Raw genomic sequence first — 22,935 nt, forward strand, 5'->3', positions numbered from 1 at the left:
TTACATGGAATAGAGGGAAGTGGCTTGTAGAGAGGATATTTAATTCTTATAAAAGGAGAAACAAAAACTCAGAAATCTTAATAGATTTGACTGATGTCATATTGAGGAAGAGATGAGATCATTTTCTATTCTTTTATCCCAAACTGCCACTCCTTCACTCTCCCTAGTTTCCTTGTCTCTGCTGGAACCCCTGCTATGCATCATTGCCTGTCCACAAAGCCCCATCACTAGCCATTTGGGTGATTGATAATGGTTTCGCTTTGGACTTCAGGCTGTGTCTACTTGACTGTGTCTTCTGTGTCCTCTACTCTGGGGTGGATTTCCCACAGCCAGGCTACAGCCTCTTCTCACGGCTGCAATGTCTGGTTGCCAGTAAACTACGTTGATTTGAGGATGAATTCCAAAATGTGATAATCACCTATGAAAACAAATGGTGTAAAGATGGAACAAGTGACAGTTGAAATGTGTTTACCCCTGCTGGGGTTCTTGTTTTGGTGACAGAAGGTGTGTATAATGTTAGGTAGGCTGTCAGACTGTGGATAAGAACATTGTCTTTGAAGAGATCCTATAATAAGAGGAAAAATAATTAGGATTTGGGAAAGTGGCCAAGGGGTGAGGAAGGAAATATGTAGCAGCAGATACTAAAATTTTACATGGGGATGGGAGCACAGGAAATCTGGCTTTTTAAATGCAAAGTTTGAGACTTTAATCGTAATAACAAGAGAAGCTACTGTGTCGTAAGCAGTTTCTAGGCATTATATCTCATTTCATCCTCACAACAACCTGTAAGGTAGGTACTAATATTATTCCCAGTTTGCAGATGGAATAATCGAGGCTTAGAGAAGTGAATTAACTCTCATGAGGTCACATAGCTAGTATGGTGTAGAGCTCGGAATGGCACTTGGGCCAAACTTGTCTCCACAGATCTCTGGTTAACATTTACTAGAGGCCAGGCACTCTACATGTAATGTACCATTTAAGCCTTACAATAGTGCTATGATATAGCCTCTATTAGGATCCTAAATTTATAGATGAGGAAATAGCAACATATAGAATTTTAAAACCCCACCTATTTAATAAGTGGCAGTCAGTGCTCTCATCCAGTATGCCATAAGCACAAGCCACACTACATGAGGCTAAAGGGAAATTTAAAAGTAAAAAAAATGGTGTAAGATTTAAGATTAGGAGTGGATCATTGAGAGGCCAAGGCATAAGTCACAGCTAACACAGTCATAAAGTGGGAGATGGGTTTGATAAGGCCACATGTAGCTTCTTAATTTAGCCTCTTTTAATCATTGAATGAACTCCATTATCCAACCGGGATTTAGGATGAATCCTAACAGCCCATAGCACCTTTTGAAGAAGGTGACTGATTTGGATGGTTCACTAATATTATGTATCAGGTCATATGCAACATTTAATTTATGGCCTTGTCTGTAATCTTGAAACAAAATGGGACCCAGTGATAATTTAGTAAACATTAATCCTGTAAGTCCCTATAAGTTATGGGTCCCACTATCCCTCCCATCTCATCTATGACTGACTTTCATATACTGCTCTAGCACTCCTGGACTTCTTGCTGTACTTTGAATAGTACAAGTTCGTACTTACTGTATGCCCAATGCCTAGGTAAGTGTTTGGCATATTGCAGGCACTTAAAAAATATTTGTTGAATGATATCAGGCTCTTAGTATAAATGGAAGAGATGGGATATGTGGTACAGGTAGAGGAATTTACCTTAGGTAGGAGGAATGCTTAGTTCCTTTATCATAACAGGAAGAAAGGAGAATAATAATGTCTAATATATCAGGTAGTTAAATAGGGCTTACTATGAACTGGGCACTTTACATATATTAACTCATTAAATTTATAATCCTGTTAATTAGGTACTGTTATTCCTTTTTTGTAAAAAACACAAAAGCACAGAAAGCCTATGTGATATGACAAAATTTCCAGTTCATATGTGGTAGAGCTAGCTTTTAACTGAAAAACCCACAGAGGTGTAGTTAGGCTTTTTTGTTTGTAATCAGGTAAAGAAGAGCATTTATGTCTAATGGCTTCAATTTTCTCTGTAATCTGTGCAAAGAGAGGGAGGAGGATGGACTCAAGGAGTGGAGGTTTGAGGAAAATGGAGGAAATTTGAAGTAGTCTGTGGAGAGTGGGAAATGGAATCAATCAAAGATCTGCAATTAGGATGGCATATGGCATTGAGAACATCTATGAGGTTGGCAGTCATGAAGGTGTATGGTCCAAGTCTTTCTCTTGTGTAACTTTATCCAGCAGGTATTTATCAGTCTGACACAGGTATGGTGAAAGTGGACAATAGCATTCTTCCAGATTTTGCCAGATGGATAAAATGAAATGATAGAGAGGTGAGGGAGTTTAGGATGTTTACAAGAGTTATTCAAAGGGCCAAGGGGAGGGATCCAATGGACAAAAAGCAAAGTAAAGAAAAACTTAGCTGACAGAATGGGAAAAAATGATTAAGTCAATGGACTGGAGATCTTAATGAAGTCAAAGAATTGTTGTAGTGGAAGTACTTGAACATACAAAGTAGAAAAAGGAGAGGTTATGGACAGAGAAGGGGATGCTGGAGTTAGTGATATGAAAGGTGAAGAAAATTCAAGAATCTTAGGGATGAGTGGTTAAAATGGGGTGCAAGGGAAGGTCAATAGAAATGAGGAGGTCAAGGAACTAAGAAGCCAGGAGTTTGGAAGTCCATCTATATTGATATTGATATTATTGAGAATAGTGACAGGGCTTGGGTAGGGTTGAAAGATGCCAAGGTCTGATAAGCGAAGGAATTGTTGACAGCGACACAAAGAGAGAGGCTGGTATAGTCAGAAGATGTAAGCCAAAAGTAAAGTTTACAGGAGAAAAGAGGACTAGGAATAGCAATGGCAAACATAGATGACAGGTAGTAAGTTTCTTGGCCCAGAGGTAGTTGAGGTGTGAGAAAATAATCAACTGCCACTTGAGAGTGCTGTAGGGGAAGCAGGGTTTGGATTCCATGATGTATTTCAGTTTCTATGTACCTGCAGATTCTCCTCCTTGTTTTTCTCTCCCTTGATTATGTGTTATATATTGATCAGGGTGTGTGTGTGTGTGTATGCACACACATTATCATATTAAACAAGACTCAGACAATCATCGATCGTTTCTTAGAAAAATTCTATTTCAGATGATAAACCTTCACCTTGTTAAGAAAGTGTCTTCTCAGGTGCTGTCCAACAGCTCCCACCGGAACTATTTACAGCAGGTTTAGGTGGAGAGAATTTTTAAAAATAATCCCCTCTAAAGAGCCTAAAGCTCTTCTGTACCAGCCTGGAGATGTCAGAGAGCTGTAGGGAGAGTTCCGAATAGCTGGGAGCAGAAGTGGGCCTGCTGTGTGTGTTTCACACAAAGCAGTGCCTTGAGGGATCCAGTCAGCTGCTGCCTTCAGCACAATTGCTTCAATTAACTTGTTGGAGAGTTAAATGCCTGAGAAGCTGGAGCATTTCCTGGACCTGTGGTGGGAAATGACATCCTCTTATCTTCAAGATTCCTTTTGAGGGTGATATGAGAGAGAGAGAGAATGAGAGAACAAGAGCTAACTCAGGTGCCATTTCAAGCAAACAGCCCTGCTCTATTTAGTCTCCTTCACAATGAACAAGTACCAAGTGTTGGATTGTAGTTAGATCTCATCTCCTTTAATCCAGTCCTCATCTGGGCTTGCCTGGCTTAATTAGTTCTGGAGATTTCATCAGTGTAGCAACAAACTTGCCTGGAAAACCGAGGCAAGAGTCAACTGTGCTAAACCCAGGACAAGCAGGGAGGGGCATGTGGTGTCTGTTAAGTCTTTTGTCTATTCTCAGGATCTTCTTCTGTAAGGGTTTTTGGGTTGAATTCAGAAGCAGGACATTTTTACATAGTCATTTTGAAACAAATGGGCATTGAGAGATCCCTGTAAAATTATAAAAGCACTGGTTATTTTTAATTATCAATAATATTTACAAGACACATCCTTGACCTTTGAGTCAGCCTAACTTGTACCCCGCACTGAGACCCTTTCACTGTATAGTTTGCTACTTGGTAGTATGGAATAATGGTTAAGCTAGGTTAAGTTAGATCCCATCATATGTTCAAGTCCTGTCTCTGCCACTTCTCATTCATGTGATCTCAGGACAGATACATGATCTCTCTAAGCTTTAATTTCCTCTTCTGTAAAATGGGAATGATAGTAGTTTTGGGATCTGCATGAGTTAGCATAGTACCTTAGTAAATGTTTAGTCAATATCATCTTATTATCACTTTATTTAGTAGTTTTTAAATTTTTATGGGTATATATTAATTTAGTCATCAATAGAGCTAATAAAGATTTTCAAAAAGGCTGTTAGAATTGTCCTATTTTAAAAAGTCACTATAAAGAAATGTGCTGTTATTAAGTGTATGTATATTTAGTAAGAGTTCTTCAGGAACTATTTAGTTTGAAATTGAAAATAATGGATCATGTTGCATTTCACCTGTTTTTCCTTTAACACTGTGTAGTAGATATTTGATAACATAAAATTTGTATGATTAGGAAGCCTACAAAACTCAGAGGTGCCCATCTTCTAGATTTTCTAGTGGAAAACTGTAAGTTTTATTGTCAAGCAGTTAAATTAATCACTAAAAGTAAATTTGTAACTCTGAAGAAGCACTAGAAAAATTTTGTCAAGGAGACTATTCAGACAGGAAGTGAATTCTCAGGCACTTTGCTCAGAATGAGCAATTGCCCTTTTTGAGGTGAGCACATGGAATAATCATGGACTCTTGGTTAAATATGGAGCAAATGCAAGATGTGTCTGACCCTTGCCTTATCTCCATCCTCATCTGTGATTCTATTTTGCACATTATTTAGTCATTAAAGAAACCAAAAGCAAAAGGGTCATGGTGGTTTTTTTCAGGCTTCATCAAAATGATTGAGTCAGGAAGGGAGTATCAAAATATCACCTCCCACAGTCTAGCACTATCATTGACTTGAGGACCAGAGGAGACAATCAGCCACATTTTGGTACCAGTCTTCAGTCCCCTTTCCCTCTCATTCTCTACCTCTTTCTCCTGGATACCTGTTCAGGGCTTTCATCAGTCAGGTTTTTCCCCCGGCTCTCCTCAGTGGTGCTCCTTCTGCATTGCCTTCACTCAAAGTGCCTTAGAGTCTGCCATCGTCCTTCATCCCTCCTCTTCACTAACCAATCAGTTTTGTCCTGTAGCTGACTGATAGGATATAGTATTACACATATTGTGTCAGTAGCTGATCATGCTTAAATTTTATTTTTTATTTTTAAAGATGATCACATTATAGAATGTAGGAAAGGAAGAAAGAGGAAGTACTCTGAGAACAGATAACGGATGAAGTTAGCCTTCTCTGAGGGCACTGGGTTAGTCAGCCTGGAGAACAAACACTTTGAGTAAAACCTGAAGAATGAGTAGGGGTTATTTGGATGAAGAGGTATAAAGATAAAGTGCATTCCAGGCAGAGGGCCTGGTCAAAGGCCCAGAGGTGGGAAGAAGCTTGACACTAATGAGGAACTCCAAGAAGGCCAGTGTGAATGGAACTTACAAATGAGTCTGGGGAAATAGACAGGGGCCAGATGATTCAGTTATTATAGGCCATGGTAAGGATTTTGACTTTATCCTAAAAGTAGTGACCAGCTGTTAAAAGGTTTTGAGCAATAAAGTAATATGATTAGACTTGTGTTTTGAATGGGGACTACATCTTTCTTGGTTTCAGCCAATGCTAGGCCTAGTTTACCTGATCTTAATTTTCAGTTTTCTTTGCATTTCAATATTGTCCTTCTTTATAAATGCAACATAGAGACGGTATACAATTATGGGCAATCCAAGATTTGGCTCTTTGATTCTGGAAGTGTGTCTCTTTAAATCTCATGTGTTTTTCTGTTGGGGTCATGCCCTCACCCTTTTAAAAGTTTTTATTCTTGGAGGAGGTGACACATCAAGTCTTCTGAATCAAATCATAAAGGCTTTTAAATCAAGCCCTCATTCTAAGGTCCAGGTGACAGCTTCTGAATTGCTAAAATGTGTCCCATGTGTTCCTCAGCCTGAGTAGTTGGCCATTGGATTGCCATCTAAATCCAGTGCCGAACACTCAATATCAATACTATTGCTTTTGTCTTTGAGGCTGAATAACACGTCAATATTGGTAATGGAATGATTTACTGTTCTTTAGGGTGGTTACATTTCATGGAGGCAGCCTAAATGGAATTAATTGTGGGCTAATTAAGTGCTCCCTGCTTCTCTCTCAAGTTCCCCCTTGGGCATTGGCTGCAGTGAGTTGTGCAAGTCGGAGGAAACTGTAAATTATGACTCAGCTTAAAGAAAAATGGATTGCTTTTCTAATACTTATTGAACACTTAAAACAGATGTTTAAATCTCTACAAGTTTTAGATAATTAAAATTATAAATCTGTGCCCTTTGAACAGGAACATGAGTAGGGATCAGAGGTATAAATAGTACCATGCTGGGGAGATTCATCTTGTGGCTTCAGATTTATTACTGTAACTAGGGCTGTCCCCAGGTAAAGTAGCAAAGAGAAGAAATTTGTTTTTGTTGCCCCTGCATCTCCCCGGACTCCAGATCTTCTCAGTGCTCTCAGGCTGCCGGGTACCTCTTACTGTAGGACCATCTAATGCTAGTTCTTCCCTCTAACATTAAACGTTTATCTGTTCGTCTTTCATTCGCTGAAGGCTTTGCTGGATGTTACAGTAATCAAGCTGCAGTAACAGCAAAACCCCCACATCTCAGTGGCTTGACAGAGTAGTTGATTTTTCATGCATAGAAATTCCAAACTGGGTGGTTCTGATTGGCTGGAGGCACCCCCTCTAGGGACTCATGCTACTTTCATCTTATGACCCTATCATCTTCAATTTGTCTATCACAAGGTTGCCATGATTTTCTGAATCAGCTCCAGAAGAAGAAAGGGCACAGAGAACCATGTGTGAGGTTTTTTATGAGCCTGGACTGGAAGTGTAGCCTGTGCTCACAGTCCATGGCCACATCTGATGGCAAGGAAGAATGGGAGATATACTCTAGCTGTATGTCTAAGACGGAGAGGAAATGGGCTTGGTGGAGAGCTAATCAGTTTCTGCCATTCTTGGTGACAGAGCAAATCTGATAAACAAGTTTGCAAGTAAGGCATTAGTGGCTTGCCCCCTCCTTTGGTATTTTGATTTCAAGTGCTGCTTTCTGGAAAAAAGATATATTGTCTGAAAACTGGTTGGTGTAGTAAATGGGGGATCACTTTTATTTCTTTGGCTTTTTTAGTTACATGTCAAATCTGCCCAAATGTCTCCAAATACCTGATATGATAGAATATACATTTGTTGTCATAGTGTTCTCTTTCTCGGTCTCTCTTGCTGTCTTGCTCTTTTGCTCACCCCACCCCTCCTCCCCTTCTCTCTCTCTCTCTCTCTCTCTGTCTCTCTCTCTCTCTCTGTGTGTGTGTGATGATTGAAAAAAGTAATATGTTTTTCTTGGGGCATTTTCTTCCTGAATTCAATTGGGATTTCTGGTGAGGAATGCTGTGATCATAATTCCAGAATTTTTGCCGTTGAAACAGTTATTTGAATGTTCAATCATCAAATTATTAATCCATTCTAATAAGCAATTGGTGGCTTAAGTTGTTTCTAAAGCCAAGAGTCTTCTAATATTTTACATTCACTAAGCAATATGAAAATTAAATAAGTAATCTAGTGAATTCACATTTTTATATGATGAGTTAGGATCAAGCACATTTGAAAAATGTAAGCCAACAATTTAGCCAGAGGATTTTATATAAGAATCTGTTCTATTTTTCTTGGGTAATAATGCAAAATTAACAAATATGTCTGTTTTTTCTTTGCTTCCATGAGAACCTTAATAAAAGTTAAATACATTTATAAGCTTTATTCAGGTCTTTATTTTCAACCAGTCAGTTAATTTCCTTTAAATGGAATTTTATTTCACTACCAAGAAACTGGCTCTAACCTTTAAACTATCCTTGCTGTGGGCTAAAAACATTTCTTGTCCTGTATCAGTGTCACAATGTACAGATGCAGTGATGACTATTACCAAGTCACTTTAGGATTAAAAGAAGTTCTTAAAGCAATTGGAAACACATTTTTAGGAGCAAATACTGTAATAATTCCATTGTTGAGCTGGTAAAATTTTAAGAGCCTGACTCACAAGAGTCATTAATGGTAATTTCAAAACTGTTATCCCATCTTTGATAAAGGCATTTTATATATCCCCAATTAAGAACCTTCATGGTATGTCAGCTGTATTCTCTTATCCGGCTTTCGCCCCCTTTCCACATATTAAAGTCTAGGCTATGACAAATTTCATCCTGTCATGCTAAATGTGGTCTCAGTGCCCTTGAAGATTTACTTTCTCTGAAACTCCGGGTTAAACCTTTTCGAGATACAGTGCCCAAATCTTTTTCCCTTTCATCTCGCCCTTCCACACAAACTCCACTCCCAACTCCACCCTTTACCTGATATCTGAAACTTAAATTTTTTTCAGGCAGTAACATCTCTCCCATTGTCCTGCATTGTAGGAAGTTTGTAATATCAATTTTCTAATTTCTATGCACAGATTACATGAAACCTGTGCTTTCAGGAAGCTTATGTTCACTGATAGAAAACGTCATGGCCAAATAGACCTACTAAAAATGACTCCTTGGAATTTTTCAATGTGAAATCCCTCCACTGATATCAATGATGTGTCTGTTAGCAGTTATAGTGTAGTTGTTATGTGGTCCCTGAAGTGAAACAAGTCTGTGTTCAAATCCAGCTCAGCCAGTTCTCAGCTGCATGACTTTGGCAAGTTATCTAATTTCTGGATTCTCAGTTTCCTCTTTTGTAAAGAATGATGATAGTACCCACTCATGGGTTGTTGAATGGATGAAATTAGAAAATAGACCATTAGACAATGTAAATTATATAATGTAAATTAGCACTGCCTGACACTAAGTAAACATCCTATAAATGTAAGCTGTCATATATGCAAGTGGTACTTGTGTAATCCCTGATTATACTGGCCCATGACCAGGAGATTAAAGAGATTTGCCAATGTTAAAGAGCCAAACATTCTTTCCCTCCCCTCTGTCATCCCCCCACCCACACTCCCCATTCAGAGAAGTTCAGGGGACAACAACATATTGCCTCATAGCAATCATCATTCTGTGATTTTAGAATGGGCAGGTAATAGCAGGGTAATATCTGGAAATTTCCCAATGTTCTGTTGCCAAAGGAATGGATTTATTCTTCCTTCTAAGGGGCTGATGTGGGCCCAACTGCATGCCAGGACCAGGGCCTCCAGGCTTGGTTTGGGATTTACAAGGTTTTGTTGCCAGAGTGAGAAGATATGGGAGTCTTAAACTTATTGAGTGCTCAAAATTAAAACCAGAGAAGGCTGGGCTCATATTTTAAGTATTAAGGTTGAGAGCAGAACCAGAAACAGGAGATGAAAGCAAAGTCTCACAGGCAGGCAGGATTTGTTTGGAGCAAGGGAGCAGGGTAGCAGGACAACAGGAGCAAGAATACTAGAAAATTGAGAGAGGAGTGGAGCTGAACACTAGAAATATGGCCAGAGTACCTGCGGCTTATTTTTATGAGCTCATGACCACATAGTGCGTGGGTTAGTGACCTAGTCTAACTGTGTATGGTTGGTTACCCAGCATTTGCTCAATTTTGCCACAACTCTGCCCCTGAAAAAGGTCTTCCTCATTGTGTTAACAAAGGATATATATATATATATATATATATATATATATATATATATATATATATATATATATATAAAAGCACAAGGGTTTAGTTGAAGGGAAGGTGGTATGGCTTTTGTGAGTGACATCAAAACTCTCATAGGTTAGGGATGTCCTCCTGCTTACTAGATTCTATCAATGTCCTGTATTGGTCCTACAGTTTTGTGAATGAATTATATTTAAGCTATGTATACATTATCTTCTTGAAGGGAAGAAATTCTTTGTGCTCATTAATCATGGTGCAGAGTAGTTCATCTTTTTGCTTCTCTTCACCTTTTTTTGAATGTGATTTTTAAGTTGTTGTTGGGCTAGGGGAGACAAATTCTAGTCTTGCTAGAAACTAATGATTCAGTTCTTATTTCTTCTAACTTCACCATTCATGATTTTCTGGGCTCTCATCATATCCTTTCTGAGTCTTTACCTCTTCAGTTTGAAAGACCATCTTTATCTAGTGCATTTTACTTAGCAGCTATCTGTTCTATTGTTCAATCCACAATTAGCTATATATTTTGAGCTTCTATTATGTGCCCAGTGTGGCATTAGACACTGTGGGGAAATAATAGGAGATAAAAATCATTTTCTTCACCTACAGAAAGGATAAGATTTTGTTGAAGATTACTTGGAGATGGAAAAAATTTAGAGAAAGATTGTAATCTTGCATAATCAAGACCAGAGGCTGCAAGCCTTCTAGGTCAGTGATCTCATACACGAGTGTGCTTTAGAATCACCTGAGATCTCTGAATTACTGAACTCCATAGGTCCCAATTCTTCAGGTTGTGGGTGGTGCCTGGGACTATGCATTTTATCAAGCTCTCTGATTCTGCTGCTGGGGATCCCTAAACTACCCTTTGGGAAGCAGAAGGCTAAAAATATCTGTGAAAATTGGGAGGCACATAAGGTTTGTGATTGACTAGGAAAGGTATGATTGGAGCCTGGAAGGGTGGGAAGAACTTGGAGAAGAAGTAGTTGGAGGAAATTCATGAAAGTGCTACTGGAGGTGAGAATGAGAATTGGATATGTTGCAGAGATGAGCTAATTGTTCACCAACTCCGTTTTCTTTTCTTCTTAGTAACACAGTCTATATTTCCTCATCTCCACAGTGAAGTTTGGCTGTTTGGGTTCTGATCAATGGAATATGGACAGAAGTTTTGTCACGTTTAGGCCAAAATTATGGGTGGATGTCTCATAACATCCCCCCACTGTTTCTCTTCTCCCATCTGCTTGCTAGATGTTGATGCTCAGAGTGACCTTGGAATCATTGTGGTGAAACTGACAGCCTCCACTGGCATGTGTGCCTGAATGACTGTGACTCCCCCTGACCAAAAGAAATATCCATATTGGGTTTTATATGAGTAAGACTTCTATTGTGTTAAGGTATTGAGATTTCAGGGTTTTTCTGTGAGAGTTTCTACTATAATCTTAACATTCAAGGGACCAGGCTATACGTATATTCAATCTTCTAGATAAATATCATCATGAATCATAGCAACATTTTCAAGATGCTTTGTATGTATTTCTGTGTAACCTTTAACTGACAGGACTCCTAGCTGGACATTCCTTTACCCCTACATCCCTTTGCTGACAAGTGGAGGAAATGAAAACAAAATTTCACAGCACTAGAGGAGTTCAATTGCTCTGGACCCTTTAAAGCCTTCTTGGATAAGACAAAGGTAGGTAAAAGCACATTAGCATGTACTGGGAAGGACTTAATTCATCTCCCACCCACGTCCTGCCTTTTCCCTGATCCACACCTGCCTAATGGCTCCTGGGAAGTAGGTTGGCTGGCTGCAATTAAACTCAAGCGCCTCTTCAAGCACTTGGTAAAAAACAGCTTTGGCATGATGATGCTCCTTCTCCTACTGTATAGAAGGGAACGAAAAGAGCTGAAAATCGTTACCAATTGTCTTAAAATCTTGTGAAGTTCCTACTCTTTAAATTTCCATAATTAGTTGGTTATTTTATTGTTCCTGATAATGGGTGTCTTATGCATTTTTTCACATAATTCATCACTTTAATATTAATTGTTTTTTACTAAAAAACAGGGAATTATTTTCAGTGGGACAGGTGTCAGCTGGCTTTGTGCAGTTCATAGTTCATCTTGCTTGGGTGCACCTTCTCATATTCTGCCATCTGCTTTTCAGTGATGGATACAGCAAAAGATTGCTAACCTGCAGCTGCCTTGTGATCTGGAACCATCCTACTGTTGGATACTTTTGATGATGTGATCTGGATGCCATTGTCTTACCTCAAAGTTTTCTCCTGACCTGAAGGATCTCTCCCTGGCCTGACAGGGTGTCTACTATTTCCATTATTGGAGGAACCATTTGGGGACCACAATATTATCTCAAAAAAGTTTCCTGTAAAAATACAATACATTACAAGAGCTAGAATAACCCATTAACCATTAACATAAATGAACTTGTGTTACTATTGTATAAAAAAATGGGACAATGATAGAATGGCATTCCAGGTGGAAAAAAGCTGAGCCAAAGGGGCGCTGTCTGCTTTAGTGGATCATCCTGGTAGAGAGGAAAGGATTCCTTAGAATGTTTGGGGCCAAGTGAAACCCTGGCAACTTGGGAAAGTGCACTGTGAACCCCACCTTGAAGAATCTTAGAAGGGCTGTACTCTACAGAACACCAGAAATGGTAGAGAGTTGTGGGAACTAAAGGAATAACATTTAGAATGGCAGAGAAAATAATGGAGACTGGAAAAAGGAATAATGGAAAACAGGAGCAAGGATTTCAAAAGTGAGATGTCAGTAGATCAGACCACATCCCTGGAGAGAATCACTGAGAGGAATAACAGAAGAATAGGCCAAGCCACGTTACTGGGAGAATAAACGCATATTTTTGGCTCTTTTCCATGAAACCCTTACTTGCCTCAATAACCCTGTTTTCTTTTCACACATATGTTATGCAAATATTAATGTTATTCATTGATTATCTTTTTAGTATCTGTGTTGAGCCTGTTGAAGTCATCCTGCACCCAGCTGGGCTGCTGCTAAAGCTTATACCATTAGCTTCACAGAGCAAAACATGGAGGTTCCTAGATAAGAAATTCAGATACATCCATCACATCCTTTCAATGAATATCTGACTACAAGAGCTATCACATGTAGTCAGAGATAAAAGTACATTCCCTGATTAATGCCTGTCAATCACCATGAAATTTCTGCTGACCTTTCTCTTCTTTCTAGATTTCCTTCAGTTAACTCATGGCCACCAGTTTTGGACAGTACTGGCAACTCAGAGTCATGTTTACTGAGCCTCACAAATAAATGGATTGTGTTTCATTTTCTGTCCTCAAGGCTAATTATTAGTATTGTTGTTGTTTATATATATGTTATTTAATAAAAAAGAATAGATATTACCACAAGAAGAGAATGCCAATCTAATGCTGTTTATTCATTATTAGTAACCATGATCTGTAGGATACTATCATTCTTAACAGTCACATCTTCCCAGTTTTGAGTTAAGCAGAAAGTTACCCCAAAAGTTCATCTGTTTCCTGGAGACTGAAACCAGTTTAAGTGGCCAGGAGCCCTGAAGACCTGTCTTTTTTCTTTACCTTAAGATCTACTGTTTTCTTCTTTGAGTACTTCTGTAGTCTTTGAGTACTTTATTGACACTTTTCCTTTAGCTTCACTCAAGCAGTTGAAATATTGCACCTGGATTAGCACAAAAGATAAACCTGTAGTTTATCCTCCATATTTTTTTGCCAGGATAAAAAACATTCTTGCCTGTCAGGGGTATCCAAGCAATATTCTCCTGCATGAATACTTATTACTAGCCTGTCAGAAAAAGGTTATAGAAATTCCTCTTTGGGGAGAATGCCATGAGGACTTTTTCTTCCCACCTAGTAAATTTCATGCAGATGCACCTCTCTGGGTACTGTAGCTACAATTCCCTTTGGAAGTTCACCTGGCATAAATGCACCATGTAGAGAAATTCTCACTGTGGCAATGCATTGCAAATATATCCCACTTGAAACAAATATAGAATGTTTTCCTATTGTGTAAGAGTACTTGAAGCAGTATGAAGAATTGGAATTTGATGTGCATGGTCCTGGTCTTTTAGTCACTGTGGGCACCTTCATAACATAATTGGGGAATAGGATAAACATTCTTGTTGGATATAGAGTCCTACTGATATCTGTAAAGAAACATGGAGACATCTAAATTAAAATTTGATATAAATATTGATTTAAATAATTTTCCAAAGCCAAAACCTAATTGAAATGTACTCCCACCACATTTAGAAAAATCATATTTTAAATATAAATAGACTTCATTGGCATTTGAGAACATATTATTTCTACTAAACTCTCCAGTTAACTTTCCAACTTTAGTATTTGGTAATTCTCCAAATTTTCTGGAAACACGATAATATGTCACATTTCCTAATCTAAGATGTAAAAACAGAATGAAACAAGTATAATAAATATTGTTAGATTTAAAAAAAAAAAAAAACATTCTTGTTGGACTCCAAGCCTGTTATAGGAAGTTATGTTTGGGAGACTAGGATTTGACCTGTGGTATGTCTAAAACTGAGTACTATTACCTTGCCTATCAGTACCCAGGAATTCAGATGTCGGACAGTCATGGCGTCTGAGCAGATGTACTGGTGTCCAGGGCCTGTGAGGTGATTTTCCAGCTGGTAGCCAGGTTGACACCTACCCACCATTGCTTAAAAGAGCTATGCCATAAAATTCTACCCCAGTGACCCCGAAGCTCAGAGGCTTCCCCGAACTCAGCATCCACTACAGAGTTATTGCTATGTCACCAGTGTTGCCTCCTTATTTTGCTTTGCTATGTTGCTCACAGCTTACGTCATTGTAAGCTTCCAGCCCTTTCATATAGATTTATTGATATGGGCAGAACAACCACTGAAATGTTCACCATTGAACAAAGACCCTTAACTATAGTTACAGTCTGATGAACTAAACTGACTTGAACCAAGGACCAGAAATGATCTCTTTAATATAGAATATGCCTTGACAAAATCAAATCAACACTGGAAATATTAGAACCTTAGCCCCTGCAATAATAATACCTAGCATGTATTGAGCTCTTAATATATGCTAGTCATTGGTATGAACAAGTATACATTACTTGTAATCCTCACCATGATGCAATGAGGTGTTACTATTATTTCCTTCAGGTTATAGATGAAACAACTGATGCACAGAGAGGTGAAGTCTCTTGCTCAAGTTCGCATGGCTGGTAAAATGGCAGAGCTATGATACCAACACCTTGTGAGTCTGGCTCTGACATCAAAGCTCTTAACCACTACCTATACTACCTCTCTGCTGCTGTCAGTCAGGAAAGTAAAACTAGTGTTCTACATTAGAATTTTTGACTAATACTTCATTTTATCTGTATGGAAATATGCCTGGTTTCAGAAATTCTTCACCCAGTTTAGAAACAGTGATAGGTACTACCGCTGACTTGCTGTGTCACCTTTGCAGTTCATTTGACTTCCCAAGCCCTCATTTCCAATCTAAAAATGTGGTGAATAACGTTTGTCCCACCCACCTGCCTGTGTTGTGAGACAATGTGAAGTCAGTGTTTTTGAAAGTAGTTCTTCATTTAAAATTGGTTTCTGTTAAATTTCTCTGTCTGAGGGTTAGGGAGTTTCAAATACTAGGCAGCAGTGAAGGTAAAATACAGCACAGGTTCCAAGTTAAAAGAAAGGGAAGATTAATACCAAGTTCAGGCTAGGGAAGGGAGGAAGGAAGCTGACCTCCGCACAGACCAAGGGGACCTAACAAACTAGAAAACACAGTGGCAGGTCAGGGTCAGAGGAACAAAGAGAAAAGGTAGGTTTGAGCGGCAGCTGGCTCTTTGCTTGTTAATCTTAGTGATTTGCTTTTTCCTGACAAAAGAGCATCCTTTGAAGGGAGAAGGAATGGGGTGGAAATCAGACTGCCTCATGCATGAGGTTTTGAAAAATGCAATCTGTAGCACATAGACAGCTACAGACACTGAGAGGAGCTCACATTCTAGGACAGTACACCCATAAGATCGCTCCTTCATGCCACAATTTTCCAGCTGAGAAAATAGTCATGTCATTTGGCTGCTGTGGGAAAGGTCTAGAGTCACCCAGGGCCTCAGAGGAGTATCATGGAATTAGAGGAATGAATTACATTAAAAATATTCTTAAAAAAATATTCTGAGCTTGGCGTGGTGGCATGTGCATATGGTCCCAGCTAGTTGGGAAGCTTAGGCAGGAGGACTGCGTGAGACCAGGAATTGCAGTCCAGCCTGGGCAACATAGCAAGACTCCATCTCTAGAAAGAAAAGATATTTTGTCCTACAGAAAATCACATTACATCCAAACATTGTTCTTAAAATACTAAGAGGCTCAATATTCACTCCTAGAGTAGAAAAAAAAAGCTATTAGACTTCCTGGAGCATTTGATATCCATTATGTTCATAGTTTCATAACAGTAACAAAACAACAATAATAACAATGCCCATTCATTTTATGCTTATAATATGATGGGGATATGCTGGATGCTTTATACATATTATTTCTAACTCGCAATAATCTTATGAGGTCAGAACTCTTATTATCCTCATTTCCTTGGTCAGAAAACTGTCCCTGAAAGATTAGAGACTTGCCTCTTGCTACATAGCTAGTTACAAACCTTGTTAGAGGCTTTCTATCTAAAATAGGACTTCTCTTTTAGATTCCATCTCTCTACCTTGTTTTCTTTCCACTCACAGCCATTACCAGTAAATATCTGAAATTAATTTGTTTCCTTGTTTACTGTCTTTCTCCTAGGCTAAAATGGAAACACCATGAGGGCAGAGGTTTTATTAAATGCATTAACTCAGTCTTAGAATAGTCCCAGGCATATAGTAGATGTGTGTTGTTCATAGCTGTTGAATGAATGACATAGTGGTGGAGGTGGAACGCAATCCCACATCTAAGCACCTCTAAAGCCCCTGATCTTTTGACTACTCTATGTTGCTCTCTCTCCATATATATATATATATATACACACACACATACATATATATATACACACACACATACATATATATATATACACACACATATGGATTAAAAAATTGAAAGGCACAGCTTTCTGTTTTTACCCGTGTTCAACTCCTCAGCAATGACACCAAGAGCAAATAATTGGCTGAGGATTTTTGACTTAATTTAACCTAAAAATACAAACCAAAACAAAGGCCCATTTTCTATAAGGAAAATTCCTCCAAGAAGGAAACAAGGACAAAATAAATAAAAAGATAAAGAATTAACTACAAGTTGCAGCATGGGAAATTTGATCTCTTTGTGAATTTTATTATTATTATTGTTATTGTGATTTGCGTGTGGGTGGGATGGGAATTTGTTTTTCATTCTTATCAGTAGGTGGCAGCAATTTTCTTAGGCTGAGATGAGCTTAACAGTTAAAAGGGAATCTAGCAAACTTCGTCCAGATGATGATAGATAAAGATTTTTTTTTTAAAGCTGAAGTTCATAAGTTCACCTTTCTTGGAATATGGTTAACTTCTGATTGAAATATAAATTGAATAACACCATCTGTTGAACATAACATCAGTGCAGGAGAATTTCTAAAACTGTATCCGACTCTGGTAACCATTTTGGAGAGTCTAATATGACTTACACAGTTGTATCATAATATATGTAACATAAATGTGATTTACTGGTCATTCATGGTCTGCTTTTGTAACCTCCAATCTCTGCCCCCATCTTGTAAGAAATTGCTTAGAACTGATTCACCTCATAGGTGTGACCAAGCAGGAACATTCTTCCTTGGTGGGTTTTTTCTCTTTTTATGGAGAGTGCACAGAGGATGTAGGGACAGATATGCTTAGGTCTATGTGGACTGGGATTGAATCCTATTATGGCATGCTTCCACAATACAGCCCTTGCAGGACTGGTTTTAGCACAGGTGGTCACTGGTTGCTCATTTACTTGTCTGTCTTCTTCACTGGTTTGAGAAAATGAATCATGTCTTGATTTTCTAGTACTCAGCACAAAACTTAGGATGTAGTAGGTGCTCAATAAATATTTGTTTCTTGGAATTTTTTTTTTTAGACAGGTTCTCACTCTGTCACCCAGGCTGGTGTGCAGTGGCATGATCAAAGCTCACTGCAATCTCGAATTCCTGGGAGATATGATTTGGCTCTGTGTCCCCACCCAAATCTCTTGTTGTAGCTCCCATAATTCCCACATGTTGTGGAGGGACCTGGTGGGACATTATTGAATCATGGGGGCAGGTCTTTCCCATGTTGTTCTTGTGATAATGAACGGGTCTCACAAGATCTGATGGTTTTAAAAGCGTGAGTTTCTCTGCACAATCTCTCTTTTTGCCTGCTGCCATCCACATAAGGTGTGACTTGCTCCTCCTTGCCTTCTGCCATGATTGTGAGGCCTCCCCTGCCACATGGAACTGTGAGTCCAATTAAGCCTCTTTCTTTCGTAAATTGCCCAGTCTCAGGTATGTCTTTATCAGCAGCATGAAAATGGACTAATACACTGGGCTCAACAGACCCTCCCATCTCAGCCTCCCAAGTAGCTAGGACTACAGGCATGTGCCACCATGCCCGGAAAATTTTTAAAAAAATATTTGTAGAGACAGGTTCTTGGTATGTTTCCCAGGCTGGTCTCAAACTCCTGGCCTCAAGCTATCCTCCTGCTCTGACCTCCCAAAGTGCTGGGATCACCTTGCCTGGTCTGTTGCTTAGATTTTTGATGGTATTGTCCTAAAGCTTGCACAGTATATGGGAATCTTGTTGGACTTTATAAGTTCTGGTTGAGCATTTCTCATTCAGTGCTATTTGTGGGACATGACTAAAGAAAATGCCTATCGATACCTTTCAAGATGGCCGAATAGGAACAGCTCTGGTCTACAGCTCCCAGCGTGAGCAACACAGAAGACGGGTGATTTCTGCATTTCCATCTGAGGTACCAGGTTCATCTCACTAGGGAGTACCAGACAGTGGGCGCAGGACAGTGGGTGCAGCACACCGTGTGAGAGCCGAAGCAGGGTGAGGCATTGCCTCACTCGGGAAGTGCAAGGGGTCAGGGAGATCCCTTTCCTAGTCAAAGAAAGGGGTGACAGACGGCACCTGGAAAATTGGGTCACTCCCACCCTAATACTGCGCTTTTCTGACGGGCTTAAAAAACGGCGCACCAGGAGATTACATCCCGCACCTGGCTCAGAGGGTCCTATGCCCACGGAGTCTCACTGATTGCTAGCACAGCAGTCTGAGATCAAACTGCAAGGCAGCAGCAAGGCTGGGGGAGGGGCGCCCACCATTGCCCAGGCTTGCTTAGGTAAACAAAGTAGCTGGGAAGCTCGAACTGAGTGGAGCCCACCACAGCTCAACGAGGCCTGCCTGCCTCTGTAGACTCCACTTCTGGGGGCAGGGAACAGACAAACAAAAAGACAGCAGTAACCTCTGCAGACTTAAATGTCCCTGTCTGACAGCTTTGAAGAGAGCAGTGGTTCTCCCAGCATGCAGCTGGAGATCAGAGAACGGACAGACTGCCTCCTCAAGTGGGTCCCTGACCCCTTAGTAGCCTAACTGGGAGGCACCCCCCAGTAGGGGCAGACTGACACCTCACATGGCCGGGTACTCCTCTGAGACAAAACTTCCAGAGGAACGATCAGACAGCAAAATTCGCGGATCACAAAAGTCCGCTGTTCTGCAGCCTCCGCTGCGGATACCCAGGCAAACAGGGTCTGGAGTGCACATCTAGCAAACTCCAACAGACCTGCAGCTGAGGGTCCTGTCTGTTAGAAGGAAAACTAACAAACAGAAAGGACATCCACACCAAAAACCCATCTGTACATCATCATCATCAAAGACCAAAAGTAGATAAAACCACAAAGATGGGGAAAAAACAGAGCAGAAAAACTGGAAACTCTAAAAAGCAGAGCGCCTCTCCTCCTCCAAAGGAACGTGGTTCCTCACCAGCAATGGAACAAAGCTGGACAGAGAATGACTTTGACGAGTTGAGAGAAGAAGGCTTCAGATGATCAAACTACTCCGAGCTACAGGAGGAAATTCAAACCAAAGGCAAAGAAGTTAAAAACTTTGAAAAAAATTTAGAAGAATATATAACTAGAATAACCAACACAGAGAAGTGCTTAAAGGAGCTGATGGAACTGAAAGCCAAGGCTCGAGAACTACGTGAAGAATGCAGAAGCCACAGTAGCCGATGCGATCAAATGGAAGAAAGGGTATCAGTGATGGAAGATGAAATGAATGAAATGAAGTGAGAAGGGAAGTTTAGAGAAAAAAGAATAAAAAGAAACAAACAAAGCCTCCAAGAAATATGGGAATATGTGAAAAGACCAAATCTACGTCTAATTGGTGTACCTGAAAGTGACGGGGAGAATGGAACCAAGTTGGAAAACACTCTGCAGGATATTATACAGGAGAACTTCCCCAATCTAGCAAGGCAGGCCAACATTCAGAATCAGGAAATACAGAGAACGCCACAAAGATACTCCTCGAGAAGAGCAACTCCAAGACACATAATTGTCAGATTCACCAAAGTTGAAATGAAGGAAAAAATGTTAAGGGCAGCCAGAGAGAAAGGTTGGGTTACCCACAAAGGGAAGCCCATCAGACTAACAGCGGATCTCTCGGCAGAAACCCTACAAGCCAGAAGAGAGTGGGGGCCAATATTCAACATTCTTAAAGAAAAGAATTTTCAATCCAGAATTTCATATCCAGCCAAACTAAGCTTCATAAGTGAAGGAGAAATAAAAGCCTTTACAGACAAGCAAATGCTGAGAGATTTTGTCACCACCAGGCCTGCCTTACAAGAGCTCCTGAAGGAAGCACTAAACATGGAAAGGAACAACCGGTACCAGCCACTGCAAAATCATGCCAAATTGTAAAGACCATCGAGGCTAGGAAGAAACTGCATCAACTAAGGAGCAAAATAACAAGCTAACATCATAATGACAGGATGAAATTCACACATAACAATATTAACCTTAAATGTAAATGGACTAAATGCTCCAATTAAAAGACACAGACTGGCAAATTGGATAAAGACCCAAGACCCATCAGTGTGCTGTATTCAGGAAACCCATCTCACGTGCAGAGACACACATAGGCTCAAAATAAAAGGATGGAGGAAGATCTACCAAGCAAATGGAAAACAAAAAAAGGCAAGGGTTGCAATCCTAGTCTCTGATAAAACAGACTTTAAACCAACAAAGATCAAAAGAGACAAAGAACGCCTTTACATCACGGTAAAGGGATCAATTCAACAAGAAGAGCTAACTATCCTAAATATATATGCACCCAATACAGGAGCACCCAGATTCATAAAGCAAGTCCTGAGTGACCTACAAAGAGACTTAGACTCCCACACAATAATAATGGGAGACTTTAACACCCCACTGTCAATATTAGACAGATCAACGAGACAGAAAGTTAACAAGGATACCCAGGAATTGATCTCAGCTCTGCACCAAGCGGATCTAATAGACATCTACAGAACTTTCCACCCCAAATCAACAGAATATACATTTTTTTCAGCACCACACCACACCTATTCCAAAACTGACCACATAGTTGGAAGTAAAGCAATCTTCAGCAAATGAAAAAGAACAGAAATTATAATAAACTGTCTCTCAGACCACAGTGCAATCAAACTAGAACTCAGGATTAAGAAACTCACTCAAAACCACTCAACTACATGGAAACTGAACAACCTGCTCCTGAATGACTACTGGGTACATAACGAAATGAAGGCAGAAATAAAGATGTTCTTTGAAACCAATGAGAACAAAGACGCAACATACCAGAATCTCTGGGACACTTTCAAAGCAGTGTGTAGAGGGAAATTTATAGCACTAAATGCCCACAAGAGAAAGCAGGAAAGATCCAAAATTGACAACCTAACATCACAATTAAAAGAACTAGAGAAACAAGAGCAAACACATTCAAAAGCTAGCAGAAGGCAAGAAATAACTAAAATCAGAGCAGAACTGAAGGAAATAGAGACACAAAAAATCCTTCAAAAAATTAATGAATCCAGGAGGTGGTTTTTTGAAAGGATCAACAAAACTGATAGACTGCTAGCAACACTAATAAAGAAGAAAAGAGAGAAGAATCAAATAGACGCAATAAAAAATGATAAAGGGGATATCACCACCAATCCCACAGAAATACAAACTACCATCAGAGAATACTACAAACACCTCTACGCAAATAAACTAGAAAATCTAGAAGAAATGGATAAATTCCTCAACACATACACCCTCCCAACACTAAACCAGGAATAAGTTGACTCTCTGAATAGATCAATAACAGGATCTGAAATTGTGGCAATAATCAATAGCTTACCAACCAAAAAGAGTCCAGGACCAGATGGATTCACAGCCGAATTCTACCAGAGGTATAAGGAGGAACTGGTACCATTCCTTCTGAAACTATTCCCATCAATAGAAAAAGAGGGAATCCTTCCTAACTCATTTTATGAGGCCAGCATCATCCTGATACCAAAGCCAGGCAGAGACACAACCAAAAAAGAGAATTTTAGACCAATATCTTTGATGAACATTGATGCAAAAATCCTCAGTAAAATACTGGCAAACCGAATCCAGCAGCACATCAAAAAGCTTATCCACCATGATCAAGTGGGCTTCATCCCTGGGATGCAAGGCTGGTTCAATATACGCAAATCAATAAATGTAATCCAGCATATAAACAGAACCAAAGACAAAAACCACATGATTATCTCAATAGATACAGAAAAGGCCTTTGACAAAATTCAACAATGCTTCATGCTAAAAACTCTCAATAAATTAGGTATTGATAGGATGTATCTCAAAATAATAAGAGCTATCTATGACAAACCCATAGCCAATATCTTACTGAATGGGCAAAAACTGGAAGCATTCCCTTTGAAAACTGGCACAAGACAGGGATGCCCTCTCTCACCACTCCTATTCAACATAGTGTTGGAAGTGCTGGCCAGGGCAATTAGGCAGGAGAAGGAAACAAAGGGTATTCAATTAGGAAAAGAGGAAGTCAAACTGTCCCTGTTTGCAGATGACATGATTGTATATCTAGAAAACCCCATTGTCTCAGCCCAAAATCTCCTTAAGCTGATAAGCAACTTCAGCAAAGTCTCAGGATACTAAATCAA

The sequence above is a fragment of the Pongo pygmaeus genome, chromosome X (assembly GCF_028885625.2).
Source record: "Pongo pygmaeus isolate AG05252 chromosome X, NHGRI_mPonPyg2-v2.0_pri, whole genome shotgun sequence".
Taxonomy (NCBI): domain Eukaryota; kingdom Metazoa; phylum Chordata; class Mammalia; order Primates; family Hominidae; genus Pongo; species Pongo pygmaeus.